The 15,351-nt window shown below is 35.2% G+C and overlaps 1 long non-coding RNA gene across 4 annotated transcripts; it reads left to right on the forward strand.

Annotated features, from left to right (window-relative positions):
• Positions 1 to 1,484: 1,484 nt before the first annotated feature.
• On the forward strand, positions 1,485 to 11,971 carry LOC105144676 (uncharacterized). 4 transcript variants are annotated; one of them, XR_015546157.1, is made up of 3 exons: positions 1,485 to 9,095; positions 9,240 to 9,330; positions 9,426 to 11,971. It is a non-coding gene; the product is annotated as an uncharacterized LOC105144676 (long non-coding RNA). The 4 variants fall into 4 exon arrangements; XR_015546158.1 differs by having other exon boundaries at positions 9,248 to 9,330; XR_015546155.1 differs by having other exon boundaries at positions 9,395 to 11,970.
• The last annotated feature ends 3,380 nt before the right edge of the window (positions 11,972 to 15,351 follow it).

A 15,351-nucleotide genomic window follows, 5' to 3' on the forward strand; every position in this document is an offset into this window, starting at 1 on the left:
AATAATATAAATAACACTAATTTGCAGTGTAATGAAAAAAGATAAAAAAAAAGGCGCCAAATTTACGTGTATCTTCTGTAAACCCATAAAAAAGTGTTATATAAACAAAAAAAAACCAAAAAAAAACAATCGTTACATAAATCATATAATTTAAGTGATAATATTGTTAATATTTTATAAATTATTCCTCAGCTAAAGCTGAGGTAGTAACTAAAAGAAAAAAATGCTATTTGAAATACAACGTAAAATCTAAACAAATTAAAGACATTAAGCATCACAAAATGGGAAAATTTTATTAAAATAACAAAATTTTTTATGTAAAAAAATTTGCCGCGCGCGCTGCTAAACCTCAAAATATAATAAGTAAATGTTACATAAAAGAATTGAACGATAGTTATTGCTTAACTGACATTAATCGACATTAAAATTACAATCACTATTACAATTAAGATTATATTATAATTTTAAATCTAATTTAAATCGCATGTCTTACCGGCATCTCCTGGCGTCGTTGTCGTCGTCCTATATCGTCATCGTTGTCGCCGTCGTTCAATATCATCATCATTGCCTACGTCTAACGACAACGATGTAGTTGTATCGTCATCCTCATTTATCGTCTCTCTCTTTCTCTCTCTCTCTCTCTCTCTCACTTTCTCTCTCGCTCGCTCGCTCTCGTCCTCTCCCTGCCTAATATACATAAATATACATAAATTATACCCGTATTCGCATTAAGAATCACTTTCATTGCTAATTTTACTTTAATTTTATATTAGGTGTAGTAAAAAGAAATCCATTATTTTTCTAATAGATGATTTTAGTAATCTGTATCTCGTCTGCGCGTGATACAGATTACTAAAGCCATCTATTGGAAATATAATGAATTTCTTTTTACTACACCTAATATTAAAATTAAAATTCTATGAAAACATTGCAAACAGCAGTTTAATGGACAAAACGCTTTATAGTGTATATACACTCGTGTCACACGTCTAAAAAAATTTGAAAAGCTGTATGGTCCCTTTTGGGAAACGATCTCTAGATCTCGGTATCGGCTTCACCAATTTTATTATTCGGATTGGTCGCAATCGAAAGATACCGATATATAACATTATATAATAAAAGTGTTTTCAGATTTTTGATTGAGATTTTAATTTCTGAATAATTTTAATTTAAAGTTATTGATATCATAACTCTATCAGATAAAGCTAGTAATACCGTTGTGAATTTGATAACGGTATGAATATATACGCAATGACATTTACACATCAAACCGTCAAGCGATCCGTTTTATATTTTAATTTAAAAATAACTTATTATATAAAGTAACTATACAGTGAAATGTCGATATATAATATAGTGCTAATGAAACTATGGATAAGTAAAGCGATAAATAAATGAATAACGAACAAGTGCCATCTATCATCGGAAATATGAAATAGAGACTTTTTGAAAAGATGACTTTTTGAGGTGATAATTTTGGATGCTCTTAACTTGCTGACTCGCTTAAAAAACACGGGGTGCCTCTTGATAATATTTATAATGACATGAAAAAATACATTTTTTTTTATTAAATACATTCCTTTTATTAAATATGATTAGAATTTGAATGAAATATTTTGCAAGGTATATCAAAATTTTCCTTCGTATATCTTCGTTTCCGCAACCAATCGCGCTTTTCTCCAGAGAAAAGATATCTCTCAGATATCTTTGCTCGAAACATCTCTAGATTCGCCAAAATCGCGGAAGAGGCCCACGCGGATTTGAAAATGAGGTGACGCGCAATCTAAAAGTTTTCTCAGGATGTCAGCAGCCGTGCCAGCTAGTCCAGGCACGTAGGAGTGGTTTTTATGTTGCTTCTTTGAGATTCAAGGCACCGTTGTTTTCCACGTAGCATAGAATTCACGTTATGTTTGAAAAAGCAGGATACTTTTTCAAAATTGCTCCAACGGCAACAAGTGCAGTGTACGGGGAGACTCAAATTCCTCTCGTATCCTTTTTTGCTCGCGTTTGGCCACTTTCTTCTCGCAAAATTCAATTCTGCAGAACCGTCGAAAGTGAGGTAGATCCTGAGAAGCAAGCGACTGAAAATCCGACTGTGGCGCATTATATTCAATTCGTTCACGGATTCGAGACGAGGATTCGCCGTAATAACTGGCGAAGTGAAAAATTCCAGAATGCTATCTCGTCGTAGAAAATCCGTATGCACGGCACGGAAGAGACAAGTTCCTGGAACTTTTAATTGACTCCTTTTCGAAACTTAACAGACGTGACTTTGATCGTCCTCCTCTCATTTCTGCTGTCCCGCGATCTGCTTGGAAACTTTCAGTTTCGACAGTTACGAAGAACACTTCCTGGCGTGACGTCAGATGATTCTTATTCGAGAGATCGGTAGACAGGAGTAGCCAAGAAAATCGCCGGCAGATCCTCGATTATGACAATATTTGTATGCTGTTGATGCAACTTGCAACTTATCTTTCCTAGCTGTACGAGCTTGCGTTTAGCAATCGTACAATCGACGTTGCATATTATTCCTGATGCAATCTCTGATCAAAATACCTCGAACAAAATTGCTCAGTCTATTTTCCATCGTGTTATATCTGGAATTTCATCGATTGCTCGATATCGAATAAAAGCTCTGGCTATTGTATCGGTTTATTCGATGGCTTAACGTTTAAAAATAATTTCGCGGGAAAATAAAATATACTATTTGTCATAACATTTTAGAGAAACTTAATCTATCGTGTAAATAGATTTCATTTAATTTCTCTGTCTCATTACTATAGCTTAAATACATACATAAATTCCGTAAACACATTATACATTATACGAATTGTTTATTATCCAATGTTCTATTTTATACCACTTGCAATCCTATAAAATTCTTCTCTGAGTAGCGCGAAAATACAATGATATATTGTATTTTCTATTTCTTGCTATGTATGTGTGCGCGCCTTTTAAATACTTGAGGATCAATGTATAGATGATTGTGAGAGATTCTTTCATTTGCTCGTCCTATAAAAAGATTCTCGTTGTAGCGTATATTACTTCGTTAAAATTCCGATATTGTCGGACGTTTAAAAATAATGAAGAAAAGGAGTCGTGCCACGAGCCCGTAAGGGCGTTTCGCTTTTACGCGAAAGTCGGTACCGTACTCACGTGCCTTAACCTATATACGAACGAGAATCGCGTTAGCAAGCCGCTTACCGGCAACTCGTGCTGCATTTGCGAAGCAGGGCGAGGTAAGGCAAGGCAAGGCAAGGCTCAGCAAGGCTCAGCGTCGACGATAAATACGGGTTCACCAAACGGCTCTCCCCGTGGTTGGGTATTAAATTTTGCTCATAGCAACATACGTTCGCGGTTTCGCGGCGGCATCGATACATACGCGCGGCAGTAAATTTGATCGGGCCAATGACGAGTTATTGGAATACGCGGGATATCGCATTCTCTTTCGTCCCTTCCCTATTTGCGTAATTAAATCGGCGCGTTGTGCGCCGGAAATATTGTAAGTTGTTCTTTCGCCGTTAGAATATTAATTTAACATCCCTGCGCTCTCAAAATTATTTCCATTTCGCAACAGCCGACAATGAATGATCTCGTAAAAACTAATTTCATCGACATCACTGATTAGAGTTTTGTTTTTTGTGACGACGGGACGCATTTAAGTTCTATTGCGAAACGATGTAATGAGACTGGAAGATCCATGGAAGTGATAAAAGGGGGCTCCGCGTGTGAAGATTGTAAGGACGTTAAGACGCTGAGAAAGAAAAAAGTTGCTAACACCGTCATGGGTGCGATAATGCCCAGTTAGGAATGATTACGCCGACGACCTAGAACGAGACATATATATATATACGCGAGTCGTATGCATGTAAGATACCATAGAGTTAAATGAACATGATATTAAATTTCATGTAATAATTACACATCATAAAACTAGAACACGATCTCACTATATATGATGGATATAAATTAAGGAAATGTTATATGAAACCTTAAAAACTATTTAAATAAAAAAAAACAATATTCTGAATAAATTGTTCGCTCCGTGCACTAAACTCACGAGTAATTAAAGTGAAATTTTTTTCATACTGATTAATTCAGTAGCAATAAATGTCCATGACGAATTAAAAAGAATAACTCTGATAAAGCAGTTGTTACATTGTAAGCAATAAATTTTACTTTTGGTACATTTGAATTAATATTTTCCATGACATTTGTCGCAGTGTGGCTGTGAATCGAGTGGCGGGAGTGCAACCGCCAGTTTCCGACAATATTGTCATCGGAATGAGTTTCGATCGGGGAAGAGGGGACATGCATTTTAACGACTTTTGATATTGAATCTACGTCCAAAGCAATAAATATTATTTCGCTTGTTCATTACTCGGCAATATTTTGCGTGAATAAATGATTAACGTATATGGGAAATCCAATTCTTCTTCAATTTACATTTAACATCGATTTGTTTTGAAACGCGATTGGGATATAGCGAGCGTTCGCCATTACGTCCATCTTCACTTGATTCCCGTTTTCATTAGGAACCAAGTATTAATCTCGCTGATAGTGCAGCCATTGGATCGAGTTATTCTGCGCTCAGTTATAGCACGATCCGGCGAAACAATTCGCTTATCAGGAGACGGCAACTAGAGGGGATTGGTAGACCAAGAGGGGGTCGTCGTCGGTGCCTGTCCGCGTCGCGTCGCGTCACGACGAATCTATTCGGTTGTTACAGCTGTCGAAACTATGAAATTCAATGCGGCGAATTTGCATGCTAATCCGCGCGGCATAAACCCGGCATCCATGTACCTTGCATCCGGATGTGTCTAAGTTGTAATTCAATAAAGACGGCAGTGCCGCCGGTTGTAACGCTGTGACTCGGTTAACTCGCGTTGCTAACGACTTTAACAACGCACACACGATCAATCTCCGGGCATGTGGGCGTGTGCGTATTTGTGTTCGTGTGCGTGTGCGTGCATCCCATCCCCCTGTGAGCGTGACGAAAATTTTCAGCTAGTAATGTTAGGCACTTGGAAACTATGCTGGAAATTGTTTCACTGCTGCAGCACCCGCCGCTCGGATGAGCGGATGAAATCTCCTTGTCTAATGGCCTCGAAGAACAACGAGCGTTTTCAGCGCTATAAACTGTGAACATAACGATCCGTGATGTTAAAGCGATGATTTACGCACGGGCACTGTTGTCACAACTTGTACCGTCGCAAAATCCATATCATCGCGATGAATAGCTTTCGATAATGATACTATTTAAAAACATTTAAAAACCGTACAATATCTTAACAGCGTAACTCGAAGTGCAAAACTTTACTCGCAGAGTGTATATTAAATAATTTATATAATTTTGATTATATCGTGCAGTTATATTTTATGTATCCAAATGAAACATATATTTATTCATCTTTTTACTTGTATAGCAAGCATTCCACAAACACCCATAATGCCATTAAAAAAAAGACTCAAGAATTTGCAATTAAAATTTATTATATATATATATCAGCAAAATTTATCTATATTAATTTGCGGAAGATTGCTAGAGTGTACTGCACGCAAAAAATCAAAATCTTTAATTAGAAGCTTAGAAATCTTAATACAAATTTCGGAATTGCAGTTACAATTATTGAATTATATAATTCTCGAAATCGTATAAAAAAACTATGCTTAAATATATGTATCTATCGATCTGTCAATAAAAAAATTTCCATATCGATATTAATTTTTAATATTTGCTTCATTTTTTTTATTGTTTGCTTGTAGTACTGTTACATACCAATAAAATCCCCTTATTCTTTATAGAATAATATATTCGTCATAGGTATACAATTTATACTTTACTTTATCTTATCGCTAGATTTCTCTATTTTCCTTATTTCGAAACTGGAAATTCCGTTTCTCTTTTATAGCCAGTTTCTTTATTTGAACATTCAAACTCTAACAGATAGATCACGTTATGTACTTTTAGGCGTCATAAAAATTATCTTTAGAATATTCTAGAAAGAATATCTAAGAATATCACACGATCTTTCTCAAAGAAGCCCTCCTATAAAATAACAAATATAAAAGCGTATTATACATTAACATTATATAATAATAACGTATATTATATTAGCGTTTAACGATTAAGTAATTAGCAGTAAAATAGAAACCTTCCTGAATGCGAGAACGAATATCTTTTTCTTTTTTTCCCTTTTTCTTTTTCTAATAAAGTTAAATTAATCTTAAATATATGTAATGAATGTAGTGAATTCGCCTCGCATAAAGGATATTAAGGAAAACCGAATTTTTATAACAAATTGTTAAAATTCAACTATTACTTATTAAGAATAAACTTGTAGAGTGGGGAGTAGGGCTTACGCGGAGCCTTGCTGCCTTATCTCAAAGGAAGCGCGAGTATAGGTTCTACCAAATTTTGAGAAGTGTCGATTGGTTCTGAAAGGACACTCCCATACTCATTTTCAGTATATAAAGGGAGCTGTCGAAGACAGAAATGTACATTTTTATACATTTTTATTCACAAACTCTTATACTCAAACTCTCAAACTCAGACTCTTAGACTTAGACTTAGACTTAGACTCACTTTCAGACTCGCACTGCTTCGATCACTCAGCCAGTCAGTCAGTTACAGTCAAGGTGAGAACTATCCTCGCGCTTCATCAGAACCTCGTTTTCACATTTATCTTTCTTTTAATAAACGATAATATCAAATCGAATCTATCGACGGAACGTCTAAATCTCTGATCTCTAATTCTTCATACAAATATACACATATATATGAATATCTGAGGAGTCGTTGCGACTGTCGCTGCCAATAGCGTGGCCCCCGTTGTCGGCACTTCCTCGGAGAATTCATAATTTCCTCGTATCCAGAGAGCTGTTACGACTGTCGCTGCCAATAGCGTGGCCCCCGTTTACGACAGTTCTCCGGAACATTATAATTCTTTTTTTTTGCATTACTTCCATGCCTACCAAAGGCGGACGAAGACAAAGGGAAAAGAGATTGAGGTTCCAAGTTAAATCGGCCCTTATTTCGAATCAAGATCCTTTCCCCTATTTCCAAAAACTTGCGCAATTGCTAGACCAAGACAAACCGGTAGACTCACCTCGCGAACCTGTCTATACTCTGAATAAATTGGAGGTCAACCTAACGTTTCCTAGTTACAAAACCATTCCAAAACACGATCCACGTAGATTCGCCTATAAACTTCGCGATCTTTTTGGCACCGGATTCAAGGTTACCCTTCCTTTAAATTATCCAATACTTCCCAGTGAATCGCATCCTTAACTACACAACTTAATCTCCGGTCCCCGAGTAAATTGTTTAAATACATTGACTCAAAACGGAGAAAACATCTCAATAACAACACTGAGACGTAACAGTACATTCTAGCAATCTAATTGATATGGATAAATTAATTAATAACAAATTTTAATTGCAAATTCGTCAATCTTTCCTTCAATGTCAAACATTGACATTTGCGAAATACTCGTATATATAGGTGATATAGAAGCAAATAAATGGATAAATATATTTCATTCGCACACGTAAATTCATATATAATTGCATGATATTATTAAAGTCATATGCTATAAGTGAAGTTTGCACCCCCGTGTGGTTTTGGAATGCTTGATCGATAGCCGCGTCGACGTCCAAGTCGAATTTCTCACACCGCGAATCGCGCGCTCGTCAGCGTTCGTAGGTATATATATTCTGGAAACGAGGCAACGATTGCGATGATTCATCTATCACGCCAAGCTCGTATTATAACTCGTACGGTACGATAAAGCTCATCCCGGTAGTCCGCCTTATGGCATACCGACAGAATTCCATTTAACGTTAAAGGTCTGGCGGAGGGAAAACATTGCCGTGGCGCGCGCGGAGAAGCGAGATAGTCTGAGTTATGCTTTCCACCACGGCAACGGGAGGTCGAGCGATAAGCAATTGTAAGAATTATAATAGCGCTTAATAAATAAATTTAGATAACGCGCAATACTTCGACTCATGTACTCGCGATGTATTCGAGAAGGGTCCATCGACTATCTCCGAGAATGTCTCGCGTATTTTTCCTTTCGCGAAGCTGTATTCAGGATCTAATAAATGAATTTGCGCACTGCTATATTTTACCACCGCGTGGTTGACGTATCACGAAAAATAAGTTTTCTGCAAATTAATTCTGCATGCGAGATATTTTTTTAAATATATATACGCCGTACTAATTATTTTTAATTTAAGAGCACGCTCCTTGCATTACACAACCGATAAGAGGCTATAAATTATATAAATATCTTATTGTTATCTAAACTTGGATCGTATAATAAAATTATATTTTTAACTATTACAAACTTAAATATCGATAAAAGCAGAAAAAGACGTTAGACCTGTTTTCGTATGCTCTGCGCAAAGTTAGGAAACCTGATTTAAATGCAACGTTTAATTCTTATCTTCTAGGTAATTGCAGGAAACGTTTAAGAAAGATTTAATAGTTACTCTAATATATAACTTCGTTAAGATTCTCGTTGTTTTTGCGTCATCAGCGTTTCGAAGTTTCGGAATGATTTACCAAGCTAAATTATTTCGGATTTTTATCACGGGATATAAAGCTCTCCGCGAGGACGACGTCGCTCATGCACGAGGATCAGCTTGGTATCAACCTCACGCAACTTGCTCCAGGAAATTTGAGATAGGATGACAGTAAAACGGCAATGAAATGTCTTTGAAATAAAAGCCAGGGAATACGCGTTCGGTGGTGGTTTACGAGTGAACGCGAGCGTATCGGAGACGCGTTCCCGTAACTGGCGACCTCTTCGTCCAGCCAATGTAATTTCCGAAGGCTTTGAGCTTCGATTTTTCCAGCGAGAGTAACCGCGTGAGAGTTGACTCTGCGCTGTTCGCCTTTTGTACACACATACCGACTAGCACCAGCGAGTAATTTCAATCGCGTGTCTATTAAGGATAGTGTTAGTCAAGCGAAAGAGAGAATGTTTCGCGAGATGGAAAAGTTCTATTGAAACCAGCTCTTGTGATACCAAAAAGTGATTTTCTTCTGTGGTCTTATACTATTTGCGACGAGGAAACTTTCGAATGATTGGTTTGTTTATATTTTAAGCGACATTTCGTTTTATAATCGATCTCGATTACGACTACACATATAAATATTATAGAATATACGAACTTAACCTAGGCTAAGAAAGTCGAACAGTAGTGATACACAATATAAGAAATGTATACAAAGGTTTTTAGGTACGACGGTCTGTCTGTCGGCGAAGTTGCTGATTTGAAGTAATCCGTATTTGCCAATCGTTTTGAAAAGACGAATCATTCAGGTATTGCACATAATCGTGAACTAATCTGATTCAAATTATATATATATATATATATCTTCTTCAGAATTATTAAATATTGGTTACATATCCAACAGTAAACGAAATGCCTTATAAAACTGCCTTCTAAAAAGAATTCAAATACAATCATATTCTGTATGCAGTAACCTTCATTTAATAAACATTTAAGGATATAAACTTTTAATGATGGAAAAAAAAATAAAAAATTGGGCACAAAAATACAAGACAGGTAAATATAATAAAATTTACATATTTATTCCAAATATATATACATATAAATGCTTAAGGCATGCGCGAAAATTCGGAAATCTTGTTATAAAATATTTTTTCGTTTCTTTTTCAATTTTTTTCTTCTACTGAATTAAAAAAATAAGACTAAATGTATTTACTTGGCATTGCATAATATGTAATTACGTTCTAAATATTATCGTATCAAATCACACACATATTTTTTGTAAAAATAAATACTAACTTATCTGCAATATATACTTTAATTAATTAAGTTTATTTGAAATATATTAAGTCATATTATTATTTTTCTTAAAGCGATTGTTATTGTAAATGTAAATATGATATTTCATTATAAAAAATAAATTATGTTATATATCGTTATAAATATATATATCTGTATTTTATCAGTTTTAATATATAATATAGATCTTAAAAATATATTGCATATTTTTTGTATATATAAATTACTGAGTTTTTTAAAAACAATATTTTTCTATACATAACAGCAAAGACAATTTTAATCGTCCAAGTATATGTATATGTATTTATAATTTATTTTTATGTAAAGTGAGCAAAGATTACATATTATTTATTAACTTTTCTAAGATCTTACGAATTTATTTAAAAATGACAATTAGGTATAACATAAAATTAGAAAATCAATGAAAATTATAAATGTGAAATCTATATAATAAACTTTATCTAACGTACCATTTAGTACTACATTTATATAACTATATTTTATATATATTATCATAATTCATATACTTTTTATATTACAAAAAAAAAAGAAAAATTTAAAATTTAATCCACTTTGCAGTATATTCATAAAATTGAGTATAAAATATTTTTTTCATAATACTGTTAATCAGTAATAAATTGTCAATTTTTATAAAAATTATTAAACATGGTATAGGAGTCGCTACAAGGGTCGCAGCGTCGCGACATGTCTCGCGGTTCTTCCCAAATAAATATCGATGCTTCTGACCATAAAAGAAAGAACTATGAGAATATATTATGATTTCATCATCATTTACTTCGCACTTTGTTTAGCAGCCGACACATTGATGATGTGTCACCGATCTCCTAGACAAAATATCTTTGCGTTATAGTACCGCGGACGCATTTTGGAATGGGCGCGGGGTCCGCAGTGGCGGCGGCTGCAATGGCGGCAGCGGAGTGTGAGATAACGGTGAGCCGCGGCGGCGGGGTATGAGGTAGCGGCGAGTCGCGGCGGCGGCGGCGGTGGCTGCAATAGCGGCGGCGGAGTGTGAAGTGGCGACGGCGGGGTGTGAGATAACGGTGAACCGCAGCGGTGGAGTGTGAGGTAGCGGCGGCGGGGTATGAGGTAACGGTGAGCCGCGGCGGCGGTGGCGGCGGCGGTGGCGGTGGCGGTCCCCAATGATACGCGATGGCATGTATCATTGATATCGGTAAATACTAATAGCACCGGTACTTAACATATACAGATTTACTCTCTAACCACAGCAGTAGATGACCAGGAGGCAGTAATTTTACGAAACACTGGAGGCACTCCTAAATAGAATCCCGAGGCGAGAAGTCACATGATCCTTGATGATTTTAATGCCAAAATAGGAAAGACGGATTAGGAAAAAGTCGTTGGATGGTTCGGTCTCGTAGAGAGGAAGAATGAGGCAAGCGCCTCCTCGACTTTTTCTTCCAATACAATTTAGTCATGATAAATACGTAGTTCGGGCATCATCTACGCAGACTCTGCACGTGGAACTTCCCAGGAGACCGGAACCAAATTGATTACCCAGGAGACAAGGAACCAAATTTATTACGTCCTAATAAATAAACGTTGGAAGTCATCGATAACCAACGTGAAAATATATTCAAGCTCTGATTGCAGAAGTGACCACCAATTATTGGCAGTAAAATTTAGGCTACGTTTGAGAAACCGCTCGGAAACCGTAAAATCGTTGAATGAAGCAGAGCTACAATGCTTCAGGGAGAAGATAAATAATGCGCTAATCACTACGAGGATGGAAACAAATGATGCTGAAGGTGTGTAGCAAAAGATAAAGCACCGAAATCATACAGGTAACATGGCAGTCGCGTATCAGAGAGGATAGAAAGAAATTGTGGATAAATGGAAACTCATATAAAAGAAGAAATCCGCTAAGTTAAGAAAAGATCAAGAGCAATATGTAAGGCTATCTAAAAACATTAAGCGACAATGTCGAAGAGACGAAGAGAGATACATAGCGAACATGTGCAAGGAAATCGAATTCTATTCGTAAGGAGTCGCGTGATCTGTTTATCAAAGTGAAACTTTTGGCCCGGGAATTTAAATCCAAGAACTGGGCAATAGAAAATAAATAAGGAGACGTTGTAGCTGATTATGAGCAGATCTTAGAGACGTGGAAAGACTACTGTTCGAAATTATACAAGCAAGAACTAGTGATAGACCCCTGGTACACAAAAATCTCAACCAAATAGAAAAAGAGCCGGAGATAATATCGACGGAGGTCGACGCAACCATAAAGTTATTTAAGAGACGCAAGGCGACTGGATGCGATGGTACTTCCAACGACCTTCAGAATTTGGGTGAGAAGGGAAACCGGATTTTGCTTGAAGTTTGCACAAGGTGTGGAACATCGGAGTGTGACCTAAGGACTAGTGTGAGTCTGTCTTCGTTCCTATACACAAAAAAAGACCGACAACGAGATGCGAAAACTATCGCACGATCTCCATAATCTGTCACGCGAGTAAAATTCTATTCCAAATAATACTGGCGCGTTTAAGACTATTCCTGGATCGACAAATATCACAGGAACAGGCCGATTTTGTTAAGGAAAAAGGCGCAAGAAAACAGCTCCTAAACATATGACAAATGATTGAGAAGAGTGATGATCGCGAATTCCAGATCCCAATGATAGTCTTCTTTTTAAATTATCATAAAACTTTCAACTGCGTCTACTGGCGGCATTTGTGGAACATTCTGATAGAAATAACAACATCTGAACACCTCGTTATATTAATCAAAAACCTATACAAGTCAAATAATCTAAGGATAAGACTGAATAATCTAAGACTGGATAATCTATACTCGACATCTTTTAAAGTAGAAAGAGGAATACGTCAAGGGATGCATCCTATCGCCAATTCTATTTAACATCTACGGTGAACATATTATTAGGAAAGCACTAGAGGATTGGAATTTTACGTATAACATATAAAATAAGTATATTCTAAAATAAGTATATTCGGTATGAAACTATGTATGTGTATATGTATTATAATATGTTACACATGAACATGAGCACTGCATAATTATTAACTGGTCGAAAAATGAACAATTATTTTTTTAGAATTGATACAAAATCTCTTGTAAAGAATTGACCCATATATTGCCTAGTAAAACTGCTTTAACTAATTTTGTCCAGTTGCTACGCAGTATTTTTGTATTATATTATAAAGAGAAATCAGTAGTACTAGATAGTAATTAGACTGACTGGGTGCTTAGTCAAACTGCACAAATTTCTATCAGAGATATACCACGAGAAAAATTTAAAATTATAATTAAAATGCTAATTCAAAATGACTATCCAGCACAACTCATTTTCAGTATAATCAATAAATGCATAAAAACTCTCATTCACAAAAAAAAAACAACCGTAGAAAATCAATCTAATTGCGAGAACTTAAAAAGTAACACGACATGGTTTACAGTACATACTATCAATTTCCAATAAAATTTAGTCAATTCAAAAATAAAGACATCGAAGTTTCATTCTATAGTATGAATAAATTTAAAAAATTTATCAAAGTTTACAAAAACCCTCTTTCACGTCTCGCAAAAAATAATATAGTGTATAAAATCATATATACGAGTGATATTTCTTATGTTGGACAAACGAGCAGACAATTAAAAACAAGAATATTTGAATTTAAAAACTATTACGTATACCAATAAGTTTTAAAATGTTTTTAATGAAATTTAATATTTATTTATTTAGAAACGAAAACACACTTAATTATCAAAATAATCTCCATCATTATCTTTCGGGCAACTTGCGAATTCCAGAAGCGAAGAAGGTTTTCGTCTTTCGATACGATAAAATTATCCACCCATTTTCGCACTTCTTCAAATGCTCGAGTACACCGGACAAGGCGTTTTGCATTGACCGGAATAAATGATAATCAGAAGGGGCTATGTCTGGACTATACGCCGAGTGCGGCAGAACTTCCCAACCAAGAGCTAGCAACGTTTCCTTTACAGGTTTACCAACATGAGGCCTAGCGTTGTCATGAAGCAATTTCACAGGATGTTTTCTTTTGCCAGTAAATGGACGATTTCGTTCGATTTCTTGATTTAAATGAATCAATTGTTGACTGTAGCGCACTATTAACCGTTTCATTCGGATGGAGCAGTTCTAATATAGCACACCCTTCATGTTCCACCAGATGCATAGCATAACTTTGCTGCTGTAGATATTGCGTTTTGGCGTTGATGTGGGTTGTCCTGGATCCACATAATGTTTTCTCTTTTTAGGATTATCGTAAAAAATCCACTTTTCATCACCAGTCATGATTTTTCACAAGAAAGATTTTCTATGCTGTTTATTGTACAGATTCAACAGTTTATTGTACACTTCTCAAGATGATCATTTTTATTTTTTTCACTTAATGCATGCGGCACCCACTTTCCTTCTTTCAGAATCTTTCCCAACTGCCCTAAACGAATTTAAATATTTTGTTGAGTTACTCCAAGTTGCTGTGTAAGTTCGTTTTGTGTTTGACATGAGTTTTAATCGAGTAATGCTTGCAATTCATTGTTTGTAACCTTCTGAGGAGCACCACTACGTTCTCTATCGCTAACATCAAAATCATCCTCTTTAAATCGCCTAAACCAAAACTCACACGTACTTTTGGATACAACATTGACTCCAAGAACAGAACAAATTGATTCACATGCTTTAGCAGCGCTTTTTTCTTGATGAAATTCGTATCGAATGCAGTGTCGAATAAATTGCTTGTCGCTCGCCATTTTAAAACCATTTAATTTTGTGGTTAAGTTTCCAATTTTGTGAAATCAATTATGTTTTTTAATAGTACACATTAAGCGCGACTACGTATCAAAAGAGCGCGAAAATATTTGAATTCTAAATTTAAATTACACGTTACACAAAAAACGCTTTGAAACTTATTTGTATACCTAATATATAAATTGAAACACTTTTGCTCGTTCTCTTATAATCAATCACATAATGTAATATAATCACGATTTTGTTATTGGGACAACGTTAAAATATTAGATAAAGAATTAAAGATAAATATTAGATAAAATATTAGATGAAGAAATTTTTACAGAACATCTCTGAAATGCTTAATATTAAAAAGCAAATAAATGGTCTCAATTTACAAACAAACACAGAGGATCTTCATAAAGCATACATACAGATAATCAACAGTATTTGACTTTACAGTACTCGTATCATTATTTATTTTATTTTTATTTTTATTATATATATTTTCATTTTTATTATATATTTTATTTCAGTCAGTGTTTGTCCCTTGTAGTGTTCATTTATATGTAATTTAAATATTAGGTGTAGTAAAAAGAAATTCATTATTTTTCCAATGGATGGCTTTAGTAATCTGTATCACGCGTAGACATCTATTGGAAAAATAATGGATTTCTTTTTACTACACCTAATAATTTAATATATTATAATTTATTTAAGTTATTACAATAAATTTTATCTTCTAATTACATTACGGACATAATATTTTATTATACAATTT

The sequence above is a fragment of the Acromyrmex echinatior genome, chromosome 9 (genome assembly GCF_024713525.1).
Source record: "Acromyrmex echinatior isolate Ae372 chromosome 9, ASM2471352v2, whole genome shotgun sequence".
In the NCBI taxonomy this organism is placed as follows: domain Eukaryota; kingdom Metazoa; phylum Arthropoda; class Insecta; order Hymenoptera; family Formicidae; genus Acromyrmex; species Acromyrmex echinatior.